This window comes from Triticum aestivum, chromosome 2B (genome assembly GCF_018294505.1).
Source record: "Triticum aestivum cultivar Chinese Spring chromosome 2B, IWGSC CS RefSeq v2.1, whole genome shotgun sequence".
NCBI lineage: Eukaryota > Viridiplantae > Streptophyta > Magnoliopsida > Poales > Poaceae > Triticum > Triticum aestivum.
Window position 1 is genome coordinate 619,767,649 of NC_057798.1, and position 8,784 is coordinate 619,776,432.

The 8,784-nt window shown below is 42.2% G+C and overlaps 1 pseudogene across 1 annotated transcript; it reads left to right on the top strand.

Annotated features, from left to right (window-relative positions):
• The first annotated feature begins 5,308 nt into the window (after positions 1 to 5,308).
• LOC123046337 (uncharacterized) lies at positions 5,309 to 7,538 on the top strand (annotated as a pseudogene). Its single transcript, XR_006422186.1, has 3 exons — positions 5,309 to 5,718; positions 6,330 to 6,550; positions 6,663 to 7,538. The product of XR_006422186.1 is annotated as an uncharacterized protein (transcript).
• Positions 7,539 to 8,784: the final 1,246 nt, after the last annotated feature.

Genomic DNA, 8,784 nt, shown 5'->3' on the forward strand with positions numbered 1-8,784 from the left:
ATCATCGAAGCGAGGCCTAAGCTTTTCAAGAAACCCTGCTTGCTGCTATCTGGTCTTGCGAGATTTGCTCACCATGATACGGATACTGTTCATCTCTACCGTTGACCTCCTCTAGCCTCCACGGGCTCCTGTTCATCCACCGTCGACCTCCTCCAGCCTCCACCTGCGACTGTTCATCCATGGGCTCCTGTTCATCCAGCCTCCACCGCACGTTCCTCCACCGGCTACTGTTCAACCAGCCCTCTCCACGGGGTCATGTTCAACCACCCCTCCACGAGCCACTATTCATCCAGCCCTCCACCGGCTACTGTTCAACCAGCCCTCCACGGGGTCCTGTTCATCCATCCAACCTTCCACGGGGGTCATGTTCATCCACCGGCTCGATCGATCGGGGTACTGTTCATCCAACGATAATGGCCTCTACTACCATGTGTTCCTATTCATCCAACCCCCACCGGGAACTGTTCATCCAAACCCCCAACAATGCTCACTGTTCATCTAGAGGCAGCATCGATCGGCTTCAGTTAGCAGCAGTAGCGAAGGAATCACTCGGTTTAGTTAACAGCAAGGGATCGATCGCTCGGTTCAGTAACGTAGTTGGTGCAATCGCTCGGGTTCAGTTAGAGCCCAACGCCCCGCTCAGGTTCAGTTAGAGCCCAACACCTTGCACACACGCGCATACGTATGAGAGAAACACGCATCGCTCGGCCCTCGACCACCCACCGTAACCGGGAACTCCCCCAATATTTTCCTCACCCTCGCTTCTACCATGGTTTTTTCCGTCATGGACGGCCCAAAGAATGTCATGCAGCTGCGTCTCCGGCCCGCCCAAGACGAAAATCCCATTTTCTGTCTGATTTTTTGTCATAGAAGTAGGAGCCCACCACATCTATGATGATACCGGGTTTTGTCACAATTATCGTCATAGAAGTGTCATAAGTATGACAGAAAAAAATTCGTTTGGCCCAAAATGTCATGGATGTGTCTTTTTTTGTAGTGATATGTCCATTTGAATATGGGTAGCATAAGTTATTATTGTTGACATCACTCTTGAGGTGAATACGTTGGGAGGCAAAGCAATAAGCCCCTATCTTTCTGTGTCCGATTGAAATGTTTTGCTCATGTCTACATGGTGAGTGTTAGCAATCGTAGAAGACTATATGATGGTTGAGTATGTGGAGCTCTTACTTAAACTCCGTTGAATAAGTTGAATTATAATTGCTTGGTGACTAAGAACATAGGTTGTTGAGTTTCAAGAGAATTCATTGTTTGAATCTTAACATGTGAATTGGTTGCCACTTTAACATGAGAAGTTTTATAAGAAAGAATTGTTGTTATGATGCTAGGAAAAGTGATTGAAACTGTCATTGATCAAACTTGTGAACTTTGCTAGCATTCATAAATTACTTCTTTTATCATTTACCCACCCGAGGACGAGTAGGAATTAAGCTTGGGGATGCTGATACGTCTCCAACGTATCTATAATTTATGAAGTATTCATGTTGTCATATTATCATTCTTGGATGTTTTACAATCATTTTATCGCAACTTTATATCATTTTTTGGGACTAACCTATTGACCCAGTGCCCAGTGCCAGTTGTTGTTTTTTGCTTGTTTTTTACATGGCAGGAAATCAATATCAAACGGAGTCCAAACACCGCGAAACTTTTTGGAGATCTTTTATGGACCAAAACACCCAGGATGGGCCAGAGCAGCACCTGGGGGCCCAGGCGCGCCCAGGTAGGCTGTGCCCACCTCGGTGGCCTCCCGCACCCCCTCTTTACCCTATAAATTCCCAAATATTCAAAAAACCCTCGGGGTTAACCTAGATCAGAAGTTCCACCGTCGCAAGGCCCTATAGCCACCAAAAACCAATCTAGACCCCGTTCCGGCACCCTGCCGGAGGGGGGAATCATCTCCGATGGCCATCTTCATCATCCCGGCGGCCACCACGATGAGGAGGGAGTAGTCCACCCTCGAGGCTAAGGGTTTGTACCAGTAGCTATGTGTTTAATCTCTCTCTCTCTCTCATGTTCTTGAGATGTCATGATCTTGATGTATCACGGGCTTTGTTAACAGAGTCGGATCATATGGTGTTTTCCCCTCTCTATCTTGTTGTGATGAATTGAGTTTTTCCCTTTGAGATTTTGTCGTTATCGGGTTGAATACTTTTACGGATTTGAAAACACTTGATATATGTCTTGCAATTGAATACTCGTGGTGATAATGGGGTATCGTATTGATTCACTTGATATATGTTTTGGCACTCAACTCGCGGATTCCCGAGGTGACATTGGGGTAATCTATGCATAGAGGTTGATGCATGTTCTTGTCTTTGTTTCTCCGGTAGAAATCTTGGGGCACTCTTTGAAGTTCTTTGTGTTGGATTGAGTATTATGAATATGAATTTTCTTTGGTGTTATTTTAGTACGAACTCTAGGATAGATCGAACGGAAAGAATAGCTTTATGTTATTTTAGTACGGACTCTTGAATAGATCAAACGGAAAGAATAGCTTTAAGGTGGTTTCGTACCCTACAAATAATTTATTCTTATGTTCTCCGCTAGATAGGAACTTTGGAGTGATTCTTCATCGCACTTTGAGGGGTGGTTATATGATCCAATTATATTAGCACTATTGAGAGATTGCACTAGTGAAAGTACGGACCCTAGGCCTTATTTTTAGGCATTGCAATACCGTTTTTGTGCCCGTTTAAATTGCTACCTTGCTGTTTTTATTTATTTAGATTATAAAAATATATTTCTACCATCTATATTACATTTTTATCACCATCTCTTTGTCGAACTAGTGCACCTATAAAATTTGCCATTGTATTGGGTGTGTTGGGGACACACGAGATTTCTTGCATTTGGTTGCAGGATCATTTGAGAGAGACCATCTTTATCCTACACTTTTCACGGATTGATAAACCTTAGGTCATCCACTTGAGGAAAAATTGCTACTGTCCTACAAAACTCTACGCTTGGAGGCCCAACACGTGTCTACAAGAATAAAGTTGCGTAGTAGACATCAGGTTAGTTCACAATAATGATACAAAATTGCATATAAAGCATTTAAGATTGATAATATAATAGCATGAAACAATAAAAAATATAGATACGTTGAAGACGTACCACCCCTTGGTGTGTTCAAGACGTAATCCTCCGAAGACTTGGCGCATGCTCCAAGACATATTTTAATCATCGACATGTTTATCCCTAGATGCAACCAGCCTGCATGTAACTGTAGGTAGACCCGTCATCTATGTAAGCAGAGGGATTTTAGACCATAAGGTAGAGAATCATACATTCACATGCGGTCTCGGGGTAGACCATCATGTACTTTGTGCTCCATCCACACAATATAAACAAGAGAAAGAGTAGGGTTTTCCTCTTCGAGAGGGCCCAGACCTGGGTAAACAACGTGTCCCTTGTTCATCCTGTCACCACCTTGCTAAGATCAGCAGCTTGGGACCCCCTACCCGAGATCTGCCGGATTTAATCCCAACAACGACACAACTGTATTCCTGCTGTAAATTTTGATAACATATTGTGGAATGGCAGTGCCACGCTTCTCAATGTAAGCTTTAAAACTGAGACTGGTAGTATCAGGATTCGGTTTTTAAAATCAGCGAGAAATTTTCCTTTATGAGATTGCTACTTGCTCCAATAGTCAAGTCTTTCCTACAAAATCATGTTAGTTCAAGACCTTTTTGTTATTCTAACTCTTTAGTTCTTAATAAACATTCTATACTAAGAATAACTAATAGAAGAGCTCATCTATATTCTTTCTTATTTCCATTTTTAATAGGGATTCCCGCTATTCGAATGATTTGGTTTATTGTTCAAATCCTCACTAGTTTTCACTTGTGAAGTAAGTCCCAAGTCTGAACTATTTTTTGAAAGCATAAAGACTCATTTCTCAGATGATCAATGGGTCATTTGTAAGAGTTTGAGAAATAAAATTAGGGATCATAGAGTCCCAGAACACAGAACATTTTCTGCTAAAAGAATTCTTCAACAACTTCACTTTCTTCCCAGAGACAGTGACATATGATATTTTGCAAAATCCGGGGCTACCTCCTTGCACTATAGTACTATAGCCATGACAAAACCCACATGGTCGCCTCCCTGCTGAACTGCCTCCATCGCAAAACTGTTGTCAGATTCTATCACCAACTTAGTACACCCGATTCCCTGCTAAGTATAATCCGTTTCTGATCATTGTTATCTCTGTGGCATCAACATGACTGATATGTGGAAGGAACCAATTAGCCGTAGCTATAAAGTTACCTTTTCCGTCGCGGGCAATCGCGCATGTAGCACCTGAAAGTGTTCCATATTGGAACGTTGCATCTACATTAATTCCAATTACATCATGATTTAAGCAATCTGAACTATTTTATTTACCAAGCAACCATTATTTTTCTTCCAAGACTATTTTTTTGTTAATCTAAACTATTTTGAAAAATCCTTTTTAACAGGGGCCAAGGTACAAGCTTGCCTATTTTCACATGACAGTTCTTCAATGTAACAAGGGAATGATCAATTTTTGTTCCAAGCGCTCGTACTTTCAGTCTTTTGAAAATATTTCACAGTTTTAATACGTTCGATATAAACTTTGTTTGTAAGTTCATTTGCCATATATCAACACAGTTTGTTTAAGACTTTGGAAAATATATTCTATTTCCGTATTTGCTTTATTTCATTATTTAAATTTTTTGTTCTTCCTTCTGAAAAGGGAATAAATTAGTTCTAAATTGATTCTACCCAATAATTTTTTCCTAATTGCGTTAATTCTGCTAAAAGAAGTTAAACCTCTACTATTTTCTCGACTAGTTAAGAAAACAAGATTTTGAAAACAGTTGTCAAAACAGCAATCAACTACAATTCGCAAAAAAAAGTTGAAACAGTGTAGCGAGCAACTGGGCTTAGTACTTTCTGTGCATATCAACACTTTCGGGTAGTTGCTCAGCCCGTTCTGGGCCTTCCTTTACTGAATCTATTAATAGTTGCACTTTTCGACATATGCCTTTATTTGGGCATTGGTTGTAGGCATCCCCTTCTTTTCAAGGAATTTCTGCGCCCGGTTCCTGATCAAGAGTTGAAAAAACCAGAATATGATGCTTGCTACTTCAGCAGTAGGGCATGTTGATCTGCACAGAACATACTAAGCCGGGCCATTGGACACTATTGGGCCGTGACACCTCCATTAAAAGGCCTGCCACGGGCGTGTATAGTACAAAAGAAAAAGAAAAACAAGTTGGAGTCGGACGGACACCTTGTCTTCCCGGGGATAAAAGGTGAGAGCCCCTCGTCAAAAATAAAAGAAAGGAAGAAAAAAGACACAACAGATCGATTGAGCGGACGCAATAGCGGCAGAGAGGAAACCCTAAGCAAGAAACCCTGGTCGATTGAGCGGCGCGCCGGAGATGGAGCTCATCGACAGCGGGTTGGCGCTGATGGAGATCTCCATGGGCGAGTCCAGTACAAAGACGAGGATGAAGAGCATTAGAGAGGCGGAGCAAACCAATCTGAGGCGCATCAGAGAGTCGCAGGAGAGGATCCGGAGGAGGCAGGAGCAACTTGTTCGCGATCCACAGCCACCTCTTCGCTACGAGTTTGAGAAGGCTCCTACAGATGAGCAGGAGGCTGAGGACTACCGTCAAATGTGGGAGATGTGCTTTCGCCACAATTTCGGTTCAATCGACGCGGAAAGTAAGAAATTCTTCACTTGATTTTATCTCCCCATGAATTGCCTTTGCGATTTCTTGAGATCGACGCGTGAAATCCACTTCGCTATGTGATTTCTTGAGATTGATGCAGAAACATAAGAAAAGCGATATTTTTATTGAATGTTTTAACTAGGATATGTCTGAGAACTAGATCAATTTGAGAAAAGAGTCTGAGAACTAGATTTATTTCACATCCCAATTATACTGTTAGAGTAGAGACATTAATTGTGTTATATGGAATTGGATACCAATCCAACATATCGTTACCATGGATGGTTGAGCTAGTATTATATGTTTCAACTGGGATTTATTGTAGAATCAATTCTTCTGGAAAATTGACAACAAATCCAGTCCATAACATATATTGGGAGCAGAGAAACCTCATTGGCTTTGCATATCGAACTAGGAGCAGGATATCGTAGTATTAACGACCCTTGATGCATTCATATCCTATTCCTATCTTATTACCCTGGTCTCTGGATGAGATTATGTTGAACTTCTTTTCTGGCAACAAGCTAGTATTGCTATCCACTATATCTATCACTTAATTTAAATAATTTTTCAATGTTTATTAACTTAGCTTCTTCCATGCAGCTTCTCTTGGTCCCATTTGCTGTACAACCGGAACCAACCCAGCAGATGCTCTTCCGGAGAGTTGCATGCAGATCTTCTCCATCAAAGTCACTGACCTAAACAATGATCTCAGCTTGCCACTGGAGGTTCATGGCTTTGTTGCTGCCAGGGACTCGGTAGATCGTAAACGCAACTATCTCTTCAGATGCACCAGGGATAACTGCCAAACCCTCACTCCAAAGGTGAGTTAGTGCGACTATCTATGCAATGTAAACACTTTGTGTGTGTGTGTGTGTTTTAATTAATAGTCTGGCAGTTAAGTGATCAATTATTATTGTGATGCTTGCATTGCAGGATCCATTCTTGCACTTAACAGGCCCCTCTCGAGCGGTTCTGTTAATTGACCCTGTTGCGATTGAAGTTCAGCTAAAAGTAAAGGGCAAAAAGGAGTCTGAAGATGAAGTGTTAGCTCTCAAATGTTTTTATTTCCATGAAAGGTATCATTTAGAAGATGGGATCCGTTTTCGCATCCCCAGCAAGCGCTGCATGCTTGAGTTTGCTTTGGCAGTGCTGCCTATGTCAGTTGAGGCCATTGTGGGCATCCGAGTTGTTGATAGGTCATGGCCTGATCATTGTCCGGGGTTGGTTGTTTGCAGTACCAACAGTGTAAAAGAAGGGAAAGTGGTGCTGCTTGATTTTCAAAATGGAGAGTTGCCTACCAAGTCAGATGGTGTGGTTGAGCTTGCAAGGCGTGTTGTTTCTGTTGATTACCCAGAGGGAAAACTTACTGTTTCTGTGGAGGCCTCGCGGGGTCGATTTTCTGCACGAGGTACAGTCGACTTTGGGATGAAAGTGCCAAGGGGAAGTAGTACTCGCACGTGTGATCTGGTTTTCTGCAAAATGCTAGTTACAGTTGCTTGGTCCCTTGTTTCTTGCTATCGGGTTTAAAATCCAAGCTTATCTGTTTGGCCATCCTTACCCGTGGTTTGCCCAGCTAAGCCGTTTGAACTATTTATGTATCTATATTGTCATGCCTTGGTACCTCCCTACCTGTTGTACTTGATTCATCGCGTTTGCTCCGATGTGGTATTACTTAGGCTGCTCAGGTAATGAGCATATTAGTTGTTGCTACTAAACTTTCTCACTCCGCTGTAATGTTATATATTGTCTCTGGAAGTTTAAGCTTATTGGTAATGTTGCTGCTACATTGTTATGTAGCATCCTCCAGAACTTTGTGTGCACTTGGTACCCCAATTGTCATATTGGTTGTGTTTCTTCTTCTATTTGATCTGATGTTCCTTGTTTTCGTGTACTTGTAGTCTGGAACTTATGCGCGCACACACACACAACACAAAGCCTTTTTAGGTCTCAAACAAGTTGGGGTAGGCTAGCTGAACCTGTTGCTCTTACACTATCCAAACAAAACTTAGGGTGGCAGGGATTAAGGCGTCTGGAAGGGATTGGTCCCTCTGGGGATTGGGTGACAGAAGTGGATCAACCAAGTCCCTCGGTGGATTTTGCCCACTAGAGTATTTGTTCCCCTATATAACCAAACAAGCCCTGTGGTCTGGAATTTATCTTTTTTGCCAAAGTATTGTTTGATGAGGAAAGGAAGGGCGATGTTGAAGCTGATCAGGGTTCTTGCTATTAGAAGTCATTATTTTGTATGAGTTATCTGTGAAGCCTTTTACATCGTGTTGAACCATGACTGTTATACATCATCAAGTAGCTGCTAGTGATAGAAGTGAATTGTTCTGGTATCTCTGAAACACGCTGCCTGCAAATCCGGATGCTAGTGAAGTGGGCAGACATCTATTTTCTCCTGTCTTGAGAGTAACAATTGCTGCCAAATGATAAACCAATGAACAACAAATATAATGGCTACCAGGATTGAAGGCAAGTAAATATTTTCACCAGTTGCTAGAGACTGTTGCCATAGTAGAGGTGTTAATCATCGTGACTTGAAGCCTGGAAACCTGCCAGTGGATGAGTATGCGACCCTCAGGGTCTCTGATTTTGGTTTAACTGTGCTAACCAAGTCAAAGTGGCGAGATGGTCTGCTCCACACCGCATGTGGAACTCCAGCATATGTTGCTTCGGAATTGCTCAGCAGGAAAGGCTACAACGGGCAGAGGGAGATATCTTCCTTTCATGAAAGAAATCTTATTGAGTTGTATATAGAAAGATTGCTAAAGCTGAGTACAAATGCGCTCGTTATTTTTCGGCTGAGCTGAAGGGGCTCCTTAAAGTATCCTTGATTCAGATCCTAATACTAGAATGTCCATCGCAAGGATAAAACAAAGTGCTTGGTATAGGAAGCCGATTGAGAGAACACCACTGAAAAAAAGACTTATACGAGCGAATCTGCTGCGTCTGGCCTTGCATGTCGCAGTAGTTCCGATGAAAAATTCGCGACCATGAATGCATTTGATATCATTTCCCTCTCTCCTGGGTTCGATCTATCTGGTTTGTTCGA